At 47.4% G+C, this 20,441-nt stretch overlaps 1 long non-coding RNA gene across 1 annotated transcript; it reads right to left on the reverse strand.

Moving 5' to 3' along the window:
- Positions 1 to 1,079: 1,079 nt before the first annotated feature.
- LOC125757477 (uncharacterized) lies at positions 1,080 to 5,399 on the reverse strand. The gene is made up of 3 exons (XR_007415251.1): positions 5,109 to 5,399; positions 2,876 to 2,973; positions 1,080 to 1,468 (listed from the first exon to the last, which is right to left on the reverse strand). It is a non-coding gene; the product is annotated as an uncharacterized LOC125757477 (long non-coding RNA).
- Positions 5,400 to 20,441: the final 15,042 nt, after the last annotated feature.

Genomic DNA, 20,441 nt, shown 5'->3' on the forward strand with positions numbered 1-20,441 from the left:
GGGGTCTCCAAAACATCCATGGCTGAGAACCACGACCTATATATCAGAACCTGAACAATTTCTTTTACATGTACAAGGACTTTTTGTTTGAATGCATTACAAATTCTTAAAACTTCAAATGATACAATAAATGCTGGTTGTAGCACTTTATTAGAATCAAAACAATAACATTCACAATGTCAATGTAAATTATACATTTTCATCTACCACAGAACCTATGCTCATTATTGAAGAGATGAAACAACATACACAATGCAACCTGAGCACTAATTCACAGCAGTAAAATATTATGAAAGTATAGTTCGAAAATTCATCACAAAGCAAGACACATACACTTCGAAATGCCAGTATGCAAGTACAATCCAAAGAGATGGCATGCACAGCAGTGGCGTAGCCAGGGGGGCACACCATCGGGCATCCCTCGCCCCCCCCCCCCCTCGAAATTTTTTTTTGCTATGGCATACAGAGCCCAAAATGACAACTGAACACATCTGCCTGCCCGGCTCCCACTTCAAATCAAGGAGACGACCCCCCCCCCCCCCCGAAAAAAATTTCTGCCTATGCCTCTGATGCACAGAGAACTTGGTGTCTGCTTACACATGAAGGCAACTCGATAAGTAATAAAGGCTTGCAACACTTAGGCATGGTGGTGTACCATTTTTCTTATATATAGCATTAGTTTGCCCTCAGGCATGAAAACATGTTACGCATGATTGTGCAGTTCAATGTTTTGTATAAAGACCTGTGGTGTCGACCATAGATCCATCTGCCAAGGTTTGTAAACACAGTCGCCTTTATTCACATATTTTTAAGAAATAATGTAAATTTATAAAGTTAAGCTTGGGAACATGGCATTATTTCGCAACCCTATTCACCCGCATTATTATGCATAAATAGTAGACCAATGGTTACAATATTTACATGCCCGCTAGTGCCATGAAATGCGACCGGAAAATTGGTTCCTCGTCACCTTCAACAGCTCAATTTATGGCTCATGCAGAAGTGCCACATTGAAAATGAATCCGCGAATACCGTGACAGGAAAGTTACCTCGGAGTTAGGCAATAACATGCTTTGAATTAAAATTGCCCATTAATACTGGTGGTGGCTTGGCACATTAGAGCCAAGGACTGGACATGCCATGAGGTTGAATAAAAATTGACCAGGGAATAAATAACGGCTGTAAAACAGTAAAGAACCATGCTTAGTAAATTAAATGAGTTTACATTCAGCATCTTTTCAAGCCATGTAAAATTTTCAAATGCATACTGTTATTGGAAAGTTTGGACTCAGCACCGTGCATAACACAGTGCAGCAGTCCAAGTGCTGACAATCCTAAATACTGAGAGATGTACAAGATCATCAGTATAGTATACTGTAAGGCACAGGAGTGTTCACAGAAGAGACCGTCTTGTAGACAAACAGGTGGGCCAGGACTGTTGCTGCTTTGCCAAAAGTGTTCAGTCTTCCTGAAAAAGATATCAAGCAAAGAAGTCTTAAGCTTTCTGCATCCATACAAATACCCACTTGTCTTCTCTTACTGCAGACTTTTCCAAAAAAACAGAAAAATACAAAATTAAGAAGCTGCCAAGTATTTTCTTGTGAGATATGCAGAGTGTGCAGCACACTTTCATTCTTGTAATATCTAGAAAGACGCAGCATTATAATACAGAAAGACGAGGCTCAATTGCTTGTCCATGTTTTGCTGCCATGTTTTATACACCTAGCAAAAGAACAAGGTACAATAGCTAGTGTGCAGTGTTGCTTGTTGTTTTGTGGAGGCAACTCCTATTACAAAAATAATTCATTTATCCTCAAACTTAGTGCAAGTTCTCCCAAATAAATTATTTAAAATCCTAGGCTAGACGGGACAAATATAGATATATAGTACTTATGAGGCATGCCACAGTGGACAGCCTCAATTTTTTAATTTACATTTAAACATAAAGCTCTGTTTATGCCAAAGCAACACCTAGATGTTGTCTTTCTCACAGCACTTCGGACTAAACCAGCTGTGCACATAGCACCTGCCTGTAAGCACTGCACCATCCTGCTTCTGCCAACTATGAAATGCGTGCATACTGAAAATTTTATATGCTGCTTACTGCTTGCTGTTACCTTAAATCTCCCCTAGCCAACACAAACTAGACAAGCAATTAATATAACTATCAAGTGGAAATGAATGTAAAAATTTTCCTAACAGTGATAACTTAAATCACAAGGCGCATGCAGCCCATCCTATGTTAGTCCTGTTGTGACTCACAACAGGACTAACATTTGTGTCGCAAATTGTGAATGGTTTTGAAACTACCAAACACAAAAATAAAGTTAAACACCATAATAACAATGCGCTAGTGAGCTTCAATGTATATCGATGTATATGCCACTTCATTGTTAAGGTAATGCATCACAATACTGACTGTTTGAAGCAAAACGGGAATGTGAACTAGTTGGCGGGTAATAGGCGAGGTTCAAGTTTAGGCAATAAAGCTTTCAGTTGTGAGTAAGCGCTCTTGATGTGCACTTTCTTGTCCTTGTCTTCTTAGCACTGCCGTATATAAGTACTGATCACTTCGCCAGGAACACTATGAATTCCTCACAATACAGTCAATATCATGCTACAGGTGTCTATTATCGAGGCACTCCACTGTAAATTAAATATAGTGTTATAGGCATGACAGAGTGCAGGTGCAGATTCTGCATACTGTATCGGATGACTGAGATAAGAGCTACCATGACATTGGACTCAAAATAGTGATACTCTCAATGTTTCCAATGTATCAATGACTTGCTTCATTAAACACAGGTATGCATTGCACAATTCAGAAATGGATTCTATTTGATCACTCTCTCCTAACGAGATTACTGCTACCAACCCAGGTTCTGTGAAGCATCCAGATGAGCTTCAAGAGTTCTTATCAAGCTGCTGGTGTCCACAGCTGCATAGCGTTGCATGTGCCATCTTGAGCACCATCTGCAAAGAAAAACAAAATGTACAGATTTTTTGCAGTGACTATTTCATGCTGCACTAAACAGCTGTAAAGCACACCAATACCTGATTCAGATAACCGGCATAAATTCAGTTAGACGTCCATGCATGTAACAATCTTTTAACTCTAAATTTATTATCCTAATGCACTCGAACACCAAGAACTAATTCAGTACATAATACAAAACTGGCAGTGTAGATTAAGCGTTTTTTTTTTAATCTCAGGAAAAACAGATTCCAGAGCTTTTTTATTGCTGCTCCCGTTTGATGTTAGCATTGAAAGTGCTGCTGTGCTTCTTACGCAAAAGTGAGCTTAGAGACAGACTTTACGAGGCATCATACTCTTCTTTCCTGCTTTGTTCTTTTTCTGTAAAGTTTCTTTTGTATTATCCTTTATTCCTAGTACCCTCTTCCTTTGCATAGCATGGCCAGCCAGTTTGAGAAGTGGCTAACCTGCCTGTCTTCCCATCTATTTCTTTCTTTCCTTCCTTCATTTTAAGTCTTGCAGTATTTACAAATATACACATCAAGTTCAGTAGTGTAGTGTTGCCAACTGCACAAACATTCATAACCTACAGCCAACCTACAGCCAACCACAAATTTCACTGCCTGTGCGAGACTAGAAAGCAAATACTTGTGGTTTCAAGTTCACCCCACACCTACCATTTCGTCAAAAACACAGCATTTGAGTTTCTGATAAATTAAGTTGTTTGCCGTGTATCATGCTAATGAAAGAGCTCAAAACAAAGCATGATACAGCAGCAAGGAGTAGGTGCACAACAGCACATCCTTTGAGAATTTGCGATAGAGTCATCTGGTGACCTGCGGGCCATTGTCTACTGCTTCTGGTGCTGCACTAAACACAATATTCACATTCACCAATAAGCATGAAGGTAGGAAGCTTACATATGACTTAAAGAAGTAAACCATAAGAAACGACGAAAGGTGTTCTGTTCTTGCTGAACATTAGTTTTTTTTTAACTGTGAAAATGTTTAATGGCTGCTTAGCCTTGCTTCAAAGCTTCATAATAGTCTTATGAGAGTCACATTTTTTTAATTATTGTCCCTCTGCCATCAGTATTGCATTGAGCTGACTTGCACTGATGTGACTGAATAAGCCTGGCACAGCTCGCACATCTTCAACTCGATGAGAATATCCACATGAAATTCAGGAAAGTTCAAGATGTCACTAATTATGTCACAAAATTGTCACGGTTTAAGTGACAATATCGTAAAATGCACGTGCTTCACCATAAACGCTGTCACTTAGCAGACAACTTTCACATAATATGGCCATAATAATATCTCTGCAGCATAATTTATTCGTTCTAGTCCAACCTAATGACGTTATTACCCTATATATGGTATGCTGTTTCTTTTTTTGTCTTAGAGACGAACAAAGTGCGCAGTGCAAGATTGTTATCGAAAAGTATTCCCACTTACTAATATTAGGGAGATTTGGAATAGCGTACGCCAGGCCCGTAGCCACAGGGGAAGGGGGGGAGCGAAATTCTGATGGAGGGGGGTGTTTTACCGAAAATGAATTATGAAAATAGGCGTTTTTCTAAAAAAGTGAAGGGCGCGACGAAGGGCTCCTGAAGTTTCGCCCATCTGTTTTCTTTAACGTGCACTGACATCGCAGAGTACACAGGCGTTTAGCGTTTCGCCTCCACCGAAATGCTACCGCCGCGGCCGAGATCGAAGCCGCGACTTTCGGGTCGGCAGCGAGCACCGCAACCATCGTACAACCGAGGCTGACAACTACAATAACTGAATCAACTGAAAACAAAAGTTAGCCTTAATACACACATGACGGAGTGATAACCGCGGCCTCTCGCTTGTTTATATTTTCTGAAAGCACGCTGCCGCATTCACGCTTTATGTCAAGCAAAGAAATTGTATAGCACAAATTGTCTTCATTGAGGCGTACCCGCTCTTCGATAGACTGGCCGTGCGAAGCGTGTGCCTTCACAAAAGCTTTTTAAACGCGCATCAGGCATCACACGTATGTGCGCCTAATGCTTTTCCATTCTGCTTTTTATTGTACTTTCCACGCGACACACTGTGCAGCACTACACACGTGAGCGACACGAAACTGAGAACACAGAAGCACCACTTACCGTTCGCATTTCCGACTGTGCCTAACCAGGTGCTGGCCGAACACGAATACACGAAGGTGCAAGCACGCTTGAGTCTTCAGACCATCATGAAACCAACACGAACACGCTCACAGTACGCGATGTTGCACTGCCGTCGCTAAATGCCGTTCACGTCCAGCGTTGAGATCAGAGTCGCGCACACACAGGACACGGGCACGCACAGCCGGCACAGCTGAGCAATTCGGAAACTTCGATGACCGGGCTGACCGGGCAACGGGAGAAAATGGCGAAGGCAGCGACGGGCGACGGCGAGACTTCGACTTGAGCACGCACGCTTCTCCTCTCCTGGTGCGCGCGCGCGTGTGTGTGTGTGTGTGTGTGTGTGTGTCTGTTTTTTTATTTTGTCTTTCCTCGCTCGCGCCTGCGTGCCTGCGTCGTAAGGTTGCGTTATCGTGTTGCTCTCGGCGGCTCATGTAACAGCCCTCCCGTTTAGCGGCTGCTTGAAGGAAGTCGCGTTTATATATATCTTTTTTTAAGGGGCGAAGCTCCTTAAGGCGGCACCCGTTCGTCCCTCGTAGTGGTCGTAGTAGTGAGTAACAAGTCTTACGCTTTGACCTCCAAGGTGGTGCCGGTGGGAGATTTCTCCTGTGCGTTGTTGAAGAATAAAAAATTCGCAGCGTGCGCGTTAACTAAAAGCCGAATTCTTCTGTCTCTCATTCCCCATTAGCAGCCATTGGCATGTTCCAGTAGGAAACGTTAGTAGAAGTAGAAGTGTAAGTGTTAGCTAAAAGCCGACTTCTTCTGTCTCTCATTGCCATTAGCAGCCATTGTTTACCTCCAAGGTAGTGCCTGGTGAGATTTCTCCTGTGCGTGATTAAACAATAAAAATTTTGTTCAAAACGCCGTTGATTGATGAAATAAACCAACGAAAGACGCCAGATGTTTTGTAAAAGCAGAACGAAAGAACGCCAGATGTTTTTCTTAAAGTGTAGTAGTAGTAGGGTAGTAGTTGCATGTAGCCACCTCGCCCGATCGTCAACGGGCGAGGTGGACCGGCAACGGCGCGAGGACCCTGCCGTACGAGAGTTAAATCACACTAAAAGACATACTTTGCGGGCGATACACTCTAGTGAGCTTTCAACTTTTCGTCTTAGTGTACATGATAAAGAAATTATTTCTACGAAAAACGCAAGGCACACCTTGAGCAATTTGTTTGGTTTTGGGACGCTAAATGGAACCATGAGGCGATGCGAAGCCGGAGCACTTGCACGATCGCGTTCCGTTGGCTTTCGTTGGGCATGCTACCGACCTGGCGTCGTGGAACGCGCGTCCTGTCTTCCCTCTAGCCTTGCCTTTAATTCGCACAGGGCGAGCGGGGAATGCGGTCGCTCTTGGCGCTCTTTCGCTCGGGAGTGGACTTCTTCCTTGCATTTCACCGATCACAAGTGATAATGAAGGGACCACGTAAACCAACAGTACAATAAAAGTTTGATGTTTAATATATACACGATGTTTCACACTCTTTATATTATGTACTGGGCGCATTTCACGGAAGAGTTTCACGGTTTACAGATGATTCCCTCCGTAGCTTCGCCCCACTCGTCATCATTCACCCCGTGGATATGCTGTGATTTTTTTTTTTTGGACGCGATAGCGTCAAAGAGCTCGTCTCGAAGAAATTCCGGTGTCGGCGGCGTCGGCGTCTTGGTTCTGAGCGAAAAAGCCGCGTTGGTTGGTCGTGAGCGAAAAGTCGAGGTAGATGCAAAGAGAGAGAGGGCGTTTGCACTTTGGCTTTCCTTGCGGCACTGTGTATACGTCTCCATCGAGAAGCGCAGGCAAGCTAGCGATTGAGAAGGCGATAGTGTGTGTGTGTGTGTGTGTGTGTGTGTGTGTGTGTGTGTGTGTGTGTGTGTGTGTGTGCGCGCGCGCGCGCGACCATGCGTGTGTACGAATACCGCTGTCGCGTTTTAAAGGCGAAACTAAAGGTCCCCCCCCCTTTTTTTTCTTCTTTTTTTTTCTCGTGCTTTCTGTCCACAGCATTTTATTGCGTACGCTGCGGCGTGCCGCCTCTAGACAGTTAATAACTAGGACCTGACTCAGAGTGTGCGTACGTGTGAGTATAATCGCGTACATTTATGATCGCAGATTCTTTGTGCATGTCAGCGGTTTTCGTTGCGATAAGTTGACGAGGAATCTATCGCCGTCACTTCATCGATTGAGCTACTGCCAAAGATATTAGACTGCACGAAATTTTCTTTACAGCTCGTTATATTTGGAGAGTTGCAAGACTAAAACAAGCTCTGAAACAAGCTTTTATATGGCAAGAGAGTAAAACAACCTTTTACTCTCTCGTGGGATGCGGGAGTGAAACAGGCACTTTACTCTCTTTCGCCAGGAGGAGTGAAAGGCCTTTTCACTCCTCCTGGCCAAAAGAGAGTAAAGCGCCTCCCTGAGAGAGAGTATAATGAGATCTGTAGGAGTAACACAGCTCTATAACTCTCACTGCAGGAGTTTCAGTTTTTAGAGTGCACTTACAAAAGCACGTCGATCCACCTCGTAACGCTTGTCTCAAAGCCGTAAAATAGTCATGCGAAGCTGACTGCTTCGATCGCATGAAACCGATTCCCACAACGCGCGGGATCTGCCGAATCTTTTTCTCATCCTCCTCCTCCCCCTCCAGGAATTAGGGTGCCTCGATGTGTGCGCCTCCTTCGCTACAGGGTGGAGACACTGCTCTTGTGGGCGCCATCTTGGTTCAAACATTTGCGTTTGCTGGCACTGCCTGGCATGAAGCGATGGAGCGCCATCAGTAAAATGCGCCGACATTTGGCTCAGTTTATCTATTCTGACGGTAGGGCTTGCACATATATTGTTAGTAATCAATACGTTAGGCATTTATTATTAAAGGCGAAACATTTCATGGTGAACCAAAGCCATTTTTAACTTATCTACCCGTCTATCTGTCTAACTGGCCACCTAGGTCCTCGTGCTCTCGCGGCCGTTTAATTAACTTGATGTATGCCAAAATTGGCATGGCATGATAAGGGCGTATGACGAACATAAATGACATGTCATAACATGAACATCATGTCATGCATGGCATGTGCATCATGACATACATGACCCGGTCATGATGCTCTAGCGGCCGTTTTATAAACTGTATGTACACCAAAATTGGCACGGCATGACAAGAGCGTATGACGAACATAAATGACTGGTCATAACACGAAAATTATGCTATGTATGTCATGTACGGCATGAAATACATGTCACGGTCATGGTGCTCTAGCGGTAGTCATAGTGCTGTAGCCTTCGAAGAGTCTTGGCAGGACCTGTGTTCGTGGTTAGCTTCCGTCTTCGAGCAGAGCCACGGGCGGGGACTCCGCCTGTCGTTGCTATAGGGAACCCAAGCTCAAGTTTGCGGCGCGACGACAGCGCCGCGCCAGCCGCGCTGCGGCTCTGTCGGAAAGCTCTGAACCTTCTGCGCGGCCGCCTCAGCCCCTTTCACGTACTTTCACGATAGCGGTAGCGCACGTGCGCACGCGTTCTTCTCTCGGTGCGGGTAACTGGGGGGCCGTCAGCTGGGTACGTTGAACCGACAGGCTTGCTGTACGAAGCTGCGCATTTCCGCGATGGCAGAAGCGACCCCGCGGAAGCGCAAGCGTGGTCCGAAGTATTGCGGTTTAGCGGCCAGCCACAACAGTGTAGACAACACCAAGGCACACGATTCACGTGTTAAACTGAATCGTTTCCCGGGCGTGTCGTACGAGAAATAAAGGGGGCAAGCGTGGATAGCTGACAGCGCTGTCTCGCCTTCTATTTTGGCTGTCTGAGTTCATCGCTTTCGTTCGTTCCGACTACCTGAATCGGTAAGTAACGCGGGCGCACGCACGCAGCGACTACATTAATGATTACTCGCTGTCTTCTCGTATTGTTAAAGTCCAGTTACGGTTGTAGGTGAAGCAACTTTGTGTTTTGATTCCCCGTGTTCGTGAGACCTACCCGTCGTTGTTGAACGTTGACATTCGCGTTATACCGTTAGCATTGCGCGGTTGGTTGAATTCAACTGAACTCGGCACATCGTCAGAAGTACGGCGCCTGCATTTCACGCGTCGGGAAGGCTGCTTTATCACGCCGGAACGGACGTCTGTGCATTTGCAGCAAGCTTTGACATCGTTCTGCAGGTTTGCTTTGTTTTTGTCACTTTATTAGGGTGATATATATTTAAGCCGCTAAATATAACTGGCACTTAATACATGCGTTGCAATTGCAACCTTGAAGTAACCACCTTCTGACTTTGTGCGATTTTCTAGCCGTGTTCACGCAACAGGTTTTATACGCCTGTCAAGTCGATATCATAAAAAGAGACTGCAAGCATGACGCAAACGAGGCCAGCAGTTCATCTAGCTTCACAGTGGTTAAAGCTCAGCTAGCTGCCTCGCGTCTTAATCGGCGGGTGATTCTCCAGCGGCACGGAGGACTTGACTCTAACCTTCTTAGGAAGCAGTGCCATTGCCGTATAATCTTTTTTTCGCACACCGCAAACGTTTGTTCACGAAAGTACACGGCTGCTACTGTAAGCATGCCATATCAAAACAACAATCATATGATTCGTAGTCCACGCCGCAGAACATCGATAGCGTGTGGACCATTATTCATCTTTAACATGACAGAATGAGACTTACCTCGAGGTATACGTCCTACACGGTGTAATTGCGACTTGGGAAATGCATTTCGCTTTGAGTTGGGCGTCGTTGTTGATCGTCTGCTCTTCACCGTTAAGTGATTGACGAGGCTTTCTCATTTTATCAAGTTCGCTTTTCGGAAGTGCCAGTCAAGCTTGAAAATCCTTTTGAAGCCGCACTGCAAGCGGTACAGTGTGAGGCGGCGCAAGTGCACCGCGAGAGCTCTGCACGTGCAAAGCGAGCGGCAACGCGGTGGGGAGAAGGGAAAACGCGCGCTGCTAACACCCCGGTTTCTCTTTTTCTGCCAGAGATGGCGCTGCCTGTCAAGAGCAGCAGCGCCGCTAAGCGTTGCTTGGGAAGCCTATAGCAGCGGCGCGGACGCGTGCTTGGCTGTGTTCGGGGGTCTGCATGCCTATCCCTGTTGTCTGCTCCGAGCATGCTGCACGCCTGCTACCAGTTCTTTTCTGTAGAGCGCATAGCTTTTGTCACAGGTGGGGCCGCGAAGAGCATAATCTTCTCTCGCCCTTTGCCGTAACCAGATTTACAACCAGGAAGAAAAATATTCATTGCATCTTGTCCGGTTGCTCCATGTCTTCACACACAAGTACCAAGACACCTTGTCCCTTCCAGTATGAAGAAGCACACTACAGACATGCTAAACAAAGGGTGTAACACGAAAATGTCCGACCAACACTAACGCGCAGACGTACAGACGTGGAAAACAAGTGTCCTACACGTCCTACACGTGTAGGACGTGTAGGGCACTCGCATACGTGTATGTCCGACCAACACTACCGCGCAGACGTACAGACGTGGAAGACAAGTGTACTTCTGCTTTGCCGTTTTTGTTCAGCATAATATTTTGTCTGCTTTCACTGAAGTTGTGTTACAATGTTTCGCATATGTGTATAAAAAGCGGTGCGGTGTTTTTATTTCATATTTTAGTATCAGTACGCATGTATACGCGTTTTCTTTTTCTTTTTGTCATATTGAGATTGCCCAGCGAACGGGTTTCTAGCAGACGACAAGCTCCGCGCACGCCGTTCCCTGCCGCCGCCGTCCTCCTCCAATTGGCGCATGCGCTCACGAGCGCAGGTGTTGAATGGTTTCTATGCGCCTCGACAGATGGCGCTACGCGTTGCGATCAACGCCGGGAGAGGAGAAAGCATATGCGAAAGCGTGAAGAGGAGCGGAGGGGGGAGCAAAGAAATGAGTTAGACCGGCGCGTCCGCGTTGCACGGTTTGTCCCGAGTGAATGCGTGGGGCGGCGGCAGAGTCGGCGCTCCTCTCTTATCTTACTCCGTGGTTAAGATTATTTATCAACTTGCCCAAATTGCCACCTTACTCATGCACATACATACACACACACGCGATACAGACACGCACGCATATGCATACATACTCGCATACACACGCGATACATACACCTACGCACGCACTTACGTACACACACGCGATAAAGACACGCGCGCACATACATACACATGCGCATACACACGCGATACAGACACCCACGCACCTACATACACACGCGATACAGACGCGCATATACAAGCGATACATACATACATACATACATACATACACGCAAACACACACGATACAGTCACGCACGCACATGCCCACATACGCAGGATACAGACACACACGCACGTACATGCACACGCGATACGGACACGCAAGCACAACATACACACGCGATACGGACACGCACATACATACACACGCGCATACATGCGCGATACAGGCAGGCACCCACATACATACATACGCGGATACACATGCGATACAGACACGCACGCACATACATGCACACGCGATATAGACACGCACGCACATGCATGCACACGTGATATACACTCACGCATATACATACACACGCGCATACGTGTGCGAGACAGGCAGGCAGGCACGCACATACATACATGCGCGGATACACATGCGATACAGACACGCACGTCCATACATGCACACATGATAGACACTCACGCATATACATACACACGGGATGCATACACGCACGCGGTACAAACATGCACGCACGTACATGCGTATACACACGATGCAGACACGCACGCCCATACATACACACGCGCGTGCGCACGCCGTACGGGCACGCACGCACATACATACACACACGTGAATACACACAAACGCACGCAGGCGAAGGCACACACATACACACATACGTGCGTACACGCACATGCACACGCGCCAATACAAACATGCACAAACGCCCGCGGGCGCATACATACACACACACACACACACACACACACATACGTGCGGGCACGCACACACAGGCGCGCAGACACATACACAAACGCACGCATGCACACACACAACCACACACCCACAGGCGCACTAATGCACTCACACATGCACACAAACACGCGCACACGCACATACACACGTATGCGCACACATGCACAAACACGCATACCTCCGCACACACCCGCATGCACACGCCTGAAGGGTTCATGGCTTGCGCGGGCAACCAGGGTTGCCACTGCCTTTCGAGTAAATGTCGCCAAACGACGAGCAAAAAGTCGCCAAAAGTCGCCATTTTTTTAGAAATTTCGCCAAAAAAGTAGCCATTCTAGATATGTGCGGCATACCCAGTAATAAATATTTCCACTCACGTATAGCCCCGTAGAATACAGTACCATCCAAGACCCTTAAATTATACTGACGTTTCTCGATGCCAGTCTTATCGCCCGCTTCACCATGGGAGTGCATGGTGCTGCTTCTCCGACTAGCCGCAAGATGTGCGTGGTGGCGCAAGGGTGAATGAACGAAACGCTCATGATATCCTTCCATCCCTGTCCTCTCGTTTCAAAGCTAAAAGTGGGGTGTAAACCTTGGGCGAAAACCGTGAAAGCATTATTTGTAGACAGCTTTACGTACCCTTATATGAATTAAAAGGATTAAAAGGTTTATTGAAGGTAACACGACAGAATTCTTACAAGAACCGATCATGAGTGAGTCTTACACCTTTTCAGTGTGAACTAATATGACACCGGACATCACCGACCCTTTCTTATAATTACTTATATCTACACGCGTCAACCCGATGCGTTATTGCTGTATAACAATGTAAAATGTTATATAGCAATTGTTTTTATTGCACACGCTCACCGAGAACAGTGAAAAATGCCTCAATAAATAATTTTTATTGCAGAAATAGCCACGTATCCGCCTCTCTTCGCTATTCCAAAACAGTCTTTGCGAGCTGCAGGAACTGGGGGTACTGCAACAGTGAATAAGTCGCCAAGCTATTCAGAGCAGTTGGAGCTTTGGCGGAACAAATGGTCGGAACGCGCGGCCAACCCGTCGTCTTGCCCCTTCAGATGCGAAACTTCAGATAAGCTTAAAGCACCTAAAGCCATAAACCTATAGTCAATCACTGCCCCCTCGCGGTTTGCAAGGCAGTCCGCTGACTTACATTTTGCTAGAATGTCGCTGGGGGACGTTCCAGTACCTCCTGCATCGAGATGGCATCCCGAACTAAGGATCCCACTCACTGATCTTATTTTCACAGAACATCAAATAAACTTTTTATTATCTCTCTAGATGAATTGAGGAGGTACACGCGAGTTACAGGACGGACATACCGAATGACGCGTAATGTGCACATTCTACTCGTGGGTCTAAAACCAAGAAAAGTACTGAGAATGTTGCCGCTCATTCGTTGGGAAGACACTGAGCTTAGGATTCAAACCTCTGTGGAGACCTAAGCCGAAAATCGCCAAAAATTCGCCATGTCGCCATTCATAATTTTAGGTCGCCACAGGCCTCTCAAATTCGCCAATTTGGCGAAAAGTAGCCACCATTGGCAACCCTGCGGGCAACTAAAAGCGCGAAGTTTGCTTGCGCGTGCTTTTCGTGACGTCAGGGTCACCTGACTGGGAGGAATCGCGCATCGAAGCCATTCAGCATTGCGGATTCACCGGCTCCGCGAAAGAGAGGGTGGAAAAGAAGGAGGTTGACGGCGAAGCGAGGGTGTGCCGGCGTGGATAAAGAGCGCCGCCACTTTCCGACATCAAGGGGCTTTACCCGGGATTAAGGTCCCTATATTTATAAAGGTAGCGACAACTACACGCGCGCCCTCTCGAGGGGTCCAAGGAGCAGCGATAGCAGACGACGCGCCGCTAGCTCCCGTGCATATTGCGGACGCCTGAAACCGAACTCGGGGCTCGCTTGAACCGTTAAATTAATAATATTTGTGGCTTAAGATGCTCATCAGTTATCAAACTACAGGGACAATAACTTTAACGAGCACGGAGCACGTTAAATATTGAAATAATACGCGTGCGTTTCCGAAGCAGGTTCCGAGCGGGTTCCCAACAGCAGCTATCATGCAGGGCATTTATATTTTTTTCTTTGCATATTTTGACATTCAGTGTAACTTGCAGTAGAGGTGGTATTTGGGTGAGCTAAAAGTGCTTGCTTTCTAGTTCGAATAAAATAGGCATGTGGTGAGCGTACTGCTACTTTCAGAAACTTCATCGGGCACCTAGCGCTCTTGTAGTGCATAGCGCGAAATACGCGCTGTTATTGGTTTTACTGTGCTTGTCAGCGTTCGGAAGTGTTCCCATGGTTACACGGTCTCTTTAACTAAGCTTATTTTGTTGCAATGCATTTGAGGAATATCGGCAACTTGAGTATCTTTCAATATCTAGAAAATATAGCATGCCTACTAGTGTCTCGTCCATTTTAATGTTTAACTGTTTTTAATGACGTGCATTTAAGCAAACCTATCCCCCTTTTACTACCCCCCCCCCGCCTCCGTGTCCCGCAGATATAAAGGTATGTTGCAATGTTACCCAATGCAATTTCAAATAAATTTAGGGTATGTGTACACCTACAGGCCCTAAAGCAAGACTCAAAGAAGAAAAGCAGAGTTAGGTGGCTTTTTGTAGACATGCAAGAGAAGAAAAGAGCTTTTTTAAATTCAAAAACAGGGTTTTATTGTATGAATTCATAACAAAGCTTTTCTTTGGAAGTTTTTTTGTGAGCACTGATGTCCCCTCATTCGCTTGCAGGGTGGCTTCCGTTTCTTCTGTCTTGGCAAATTAGCAAAGATGCTCAGTGCGGCATTATGGTTTCCGTTTTTCCTTCCCAGTGGCTTGCAGTATTATTTACTCGAACTTGTCAAACGCATTGTGGTCCTTTAGATCTAGGGAAAACGTCACGCGGAATGCTTCAACGAAGAAGCCTTGATCGACCTCGCACACCGTAGTGCGGCAAAACACGGCAAGGTGTGGCAAAAAACTAATCCCAAGTGGTCATTTCCCTGTGAGCTTGTAGTGTTGAAGCCACCCCGGTGAGAAAAACAAAGGTAGCTCTATTGGGTTCCGAGCTATTTAATGTTAGAGATATGGGGTGTGGCACTGCACTGACTACTACGCACAAATCTACGGCATAAAGAATGGCGAAGCAAAAATAGCGTTGCTGAGATAATGTTCATGCATGTGCACAAACAAAAGCACGCCGGCGAGGCGACAGGCTGCTTGAAGTTATAACCATTACAAAATCACTTCGCATAGCCGCGTGTTTTCTTTGGGCACAAATTTCCTGCGACTGATTTTGTTGGGTCATACCTTCCTTCAGCATATATTTTTGTCACCGTGAGGAACGAAAAAAAAAAAGCTTTTTTTCGTCCTCCGCGCGGTGAGGCAACCGAAGGCGTAGGGACCCGGCATACTACCGCGTCACACTCCAAACATTAAATTCGAGCGCAGAATTCCTGCGTCCACTCAACTTCAGGTACATAAACGCTTCTAGTTTCCAACAACAGTGCGACAGAGGCGCGTGAAGTACTCTCTACTTGCTAAAATCGCCCAACTCCACGCTTGAAAACATAGTGATCCGTACCTATCGCCGGCACAGCGCTGCCGCCGCTGGACCCATTGGGCGGGCCGCGAAGGCGAAAAGGTCACGTGTCGCCATCCAGCCTATCGCAGGGCGCGGCGGCTGGATCAAGACCTTTCGCTACTTTTGAAAGATAGAGGGACTTTACCCGGGATCACTGAGTGGCGCCCTCTCGCTTGTGACGTCAGCAAAGCGAATCTGGTGCTGCTCAGGGCGCACGCGCTCGCTACGTGAAGGCTGCTCGACGCTGCCGGCCTGTGCGTCCTGCTCGAGTTATCGAAACATTTGTGGGCATGTTCATAAAACGATTGCCACTGCATGCTCAAGCGAAATGCTCTGCTAAGTCGAGCTGAGTTGCCATCGGGAGGATATTTAGTGTGGATTGCTCCTGGTGTCATCTGCTAGCCATCAATATATACATCTCCATGCATGTCGTGGACTTGTTGTCATAACTGTTTGTTTAAGTCTCCGATGCAAACTAGGCGCATGACTACAATTGTGAGCCGTGACACGCTCAACCACTTGCCAGTCCGTTTTCAATTTAATGTGGAAAGCCGGCCAAGCTGGTGCTGGCCCATGATGTTGAACAGCGCGAAGGACCAATGACGGTAGAAAAGAGGACAGCACCTGTCCTGTTCTATTTTCCACCATCCCTTGTCCTTCGCGCTGTTCAAAATGATGAACCGTTTTCAATCACTGACTTCAGCGTTTCGGCTTCAGCTTCCGTGTCTGCGTTGTAGCGCGTGTATGAAGCCTGTCGTCAGTTTCGTTGTTTGTTGTTTGAAGCATGTGACGAACGACGTGTGATGTCATTTAAAAGAATAACGTGATAGTCACAGGCAGCAACCTTTGACTAGATTTAATTTTAAACAGCTGCTGTGTAAGTGCATCGTAAATACTAAAAATTTAGACGAGAAAATAAGAAGGTTTGAAGCTCGAAGAAAAAGGTGCTGCACGACGGTGCTATCAAATATTCGCAGCTCTTCCAGCGTTCTTTTCTGCCACATGTTTTAATCCCTACGTTGAAAAATCGACGTTTTCTTACTCGTTCACAGTTGTCTGAAGGAACACTGAACAAAATTCTTGTAATCATACTAACTTAAATAAATACAGAGCTTTCGCATTGGAAAGTCCCCATGAGATGTATTTGGAATAAAACAGCATGAATCACTCTCAACGGCAGAGTCCTCATAGAGCGTGGTGCGATCACTGTACGAAACAATCTTCAACATTGTTACAACGTGGTAACACATAAGAACAAACGACGAAAGGGGGCAGAAAGAGCGCTCTTTCTCCTTTTCTTTCGCCGATTCTTCTTACTTTTCACCAAGCTGTACATCGGCATCAAGTGAAACGCGAGAAGCGTAGCGCGTGGCCCCAGCATTAGCAACTGTATTGTGGGCACTCGCCTGTCGTCGCCACTGACGGGCACACACACTCTGTTAGGCAACACTGCACGATTGAAAGCATGAATGCGGTGTACGAGCGGCCAATGGCATTAGCGCATCTATCTATAATCATGAGGGTGCAAACTGCACCACGCGTACCACTGTTCGCGTTCAATTCGGTGCCGATAGTACGTGTAACAAGTTTTATTACGCAGTACCAACTCGCCAAATCCATGCTAGTTGTCATCAGTAAGTGACTTGTTGGTGAACTTATCAACTTTATTTTGTCGGCGAGCGTTTTTTATAGACAGGTCCGCATGTCTACAATTGTGAGCGAAGTGCGAATTTTCGTTCAACTCAAGTGCTACTTACACAACATTTTATAAGTTTTGCGAATAAGCTGTAAGATTGATCGCTTCCAAAGCTGTGTTGACTGTCGTTAACTCGCTTGGCGAGACGTTCCCGCTTTCAGGTAACATATTTCAACACCACCTTGTGGGAATAAAGCGCGCCCTCCCCTATGGCGTCTCGTTCCCCAGCTAGCGCGTGTGCTGCCCGGCGCGGCTCGAGCGCCGAGATCCGCCGTTAATCGGCGACATGGCTACCGTGGCTACGCCGCCAGGCCTTTTTCCTGGTGCGAGCCATGCGTCGGTCTTTCCCACGCACTCCACGCGTCCGGACATGTCCGGACAACGTTCGCCACAGGCTACGCTAGCGCACGTCACTGCGCTACGTCTGTCTTTATCGGCCGCCAATGACAACCCCGTCTCTCATGAGCTCGCGTCTGTCTGGCGCTGGCTCGCCGCGTCAGATGCTCTCAGGCCCGCACGAGAGGTTGACGCGCTGCTCTGGCAGGCGGCTTCTCGTTCGTGCGCTCGACTGCTGCCCTTTGTCTGATAGTCGTTGCGCCGCCGGTGAGCGTACTCAATCGGTCTTGCGGAATTTCCCTATACGGCCTGCAAGCCCACGACTGTCGCACTCTGCTGCATCTTGGACTAATAAACCCGTGTTTGTCGACAACCTGCCTCGAGTGCTTTTTCGGCGCCCTGTCGGAGAGTCGACGAACCCGGCCGTAGCGTCTTTGTTCGCTGCGCCAGTGGAGAACGTCGCGTGCCTTCCCGGTCGCCTCGTAGGGTAAGCTTCTCGCAAACCGGTGTCGACGACCTATAACCCGAAAAGCTATATTAAACTAACCCAGGGGCATAATCCTTCCCGCGATTACTGTGGGTCGATAGAATATACATTAAATCTAAAAGTTTCTTACACTGCAGGCAGCCATAGAAGTAACACCACAGGAAAATAGAGCTGGTAATCAGGAGCGCCGTGCTATACGAGCAAACCACGGGCGTAGCCAGGGGGGGGGTCACACCGGGCCCGTGCCCCCCCCCCCACGAATTTTCTTTTGCTATGGCACACAGAGCTCAGAATGACACTCCATCACATCTGCCTGCCCGACCCCCACTTCAGATCAAGGAGGTGCCCCCCCCCCCCGAAAAATATTTCTGGCTACGCCCCTGTAGCAAACTGTACTGAAAATGCAGCTCTTCTGGCCAGAGCCTAGCAGACGACAATAGGCGCGAATGCCCCTACTTGCGTCACCGGAGCGACGTTCGCCGCGACACCATCGGTGGCGCACGAGGTGAATATTCATAGCTGGCAGGGAGAAAAACAAAAAGAAACGCGCACGAAACGAACGCACAGGTATACCAAGACGAGCGCGAACTAACAGCTGTCACAGTTGTTACCTCTTTGTGTTTGAGCAGCGCGCTGCTTTCGCAAACGCGTCCGCTGCAGCGAGCGAAGTGACATTCGTGCACTCCGTGACTTTAATGCAAACTTTCAGATGAAAGCACAAGACCAACAAACCTTGCATTTTTCGACTACACCGACACCGCCAAGCGCAAAAGCTGTCAGCTCAGTCAATTCTGTCAAATAGAGGCGGCTAAGAGTGTAGCTGTCGTCGATGTCGCTAGCGCTACCATGTTTATATCCCCTAACCTGAGTATAGTATGCCTTTGTTCCCAGGCCACGGCACCTGGGTCCCGAGAATTCACAGCGTGACGGAGATCCGGTCCCACGACGAAGCCTACGAGGGGGCCAGGAGCCACGAGGATGTCTTTGCTGCTGATCAGGCATCTGAGGCTCTCTTCTTGAATGACTTTAGACGTACGGATAACTGGCACTCCGCATTAGGTGCAGTTGTTCTGGGCACGAAGAATATTGTGGAACAATATATCTTGGGCCGTAGTCTCTATAGAATGCCAGGAGGAAGCGTGCACATAACGGGGAACCACATACAACAGACGCAAAGCGATGCCAGCCTGGCTCAACTACCAGCGACGCCAAAAGTCGCAGCAGATGCCCTCAGACGCCTCCATCCATCTAGGCGGAGCAGGAGTGGGAGGTGACGGTGGGCAGAGCTCGTTCAGCAGATTTTGTGCGTACCTCGCGACCACGCAGTGGTCAGCGCCTTCCGTGAGAGCAAATCACTTACCACATGGGCCTACACAATGCTGAAAACCTATTTAGTTTATGACGCCGAGAAAACATTTACAGGAGTTCTGACTAGCCTGTCACGCTTGCCAGTAAACCGGCCGCATCTTTACATTCCTCGTGGTACCTACCATAAACTACCAGCTCACACAAGAGCTGTGAGTTGCTCTGTCAAGGTAACCACTCATGGTTTACGCACGCCTTGGAAGACTGGCTCTTCGGTTGTCTACCCGTCAACTCTGACATGCCAGTTTATGCTCTTAGCTCCGTCGGATTAAATCACTAATTCGATACAGGCACGCGCAGCGTGAAGAAAGCTGAGACAAGCAGTCCGATGAAGCCACAGTCTTACTTGCCATTAGAGGAGAAGGACGACTTCTATCTGGCTAAGAGCTACTGGGCCCATAATATTGTTACGAGGCATTGTGCGCCGTTGGAGACGAAGTGACAAGGAAGAAGCTGAAATGCCGCGCGATATGCTGGCAGCTATTCGTTGTAAAAATTGTAAGTATACTCGCTTTTGTCTGTCTCGTGTATTCGTCATCCCCGTGACAATTGGTGGAGGTGCGGGGTAGAAGAAGCGCTGTACAAGGGAGCTCCGCAGTGGTCGTCGGCTCGGAGTTTGCAGGATGGAAGACGAGACCGATGCTATGACCACTCCTGCATCGGCCACGACAACGCTTGCACCGGCCACAACACCGCCAACGTACATGCTGACGCATCCGAAAAACCCTAGGTCGTCCTGCGGTACGAACAAAGTCGACGTTGAAGATTGGATACCTGACTATGAGCGTAGCAGTGCTATCAATCGATATGACCCGACTCTCATGCTGGCCAACGTGCTCTGCTACCTAGAAGGCACGGCAAACGTATGGTACGAGAACATATGGAGGAGATCGGAAGTTGGGACACTT

Source organism: Rhipicephalus sanguineus, chromosome 2, assembly GCF_013339695.2.
Source record: "Rhipicephalus sanguineus isolate Rsan-2018 chromosome 2, BIME_Rsan_1.4, whole genome shotgun sequence".
In the NCBI taxonomy this organism is placed as follows: domain Eukaryota; kingdom Metazoa; phylum Arthropoda; class Arachnida; order Ixodida; family Ixodidae; genus Rhipicephalus; species Rhipicephalus sanguineus.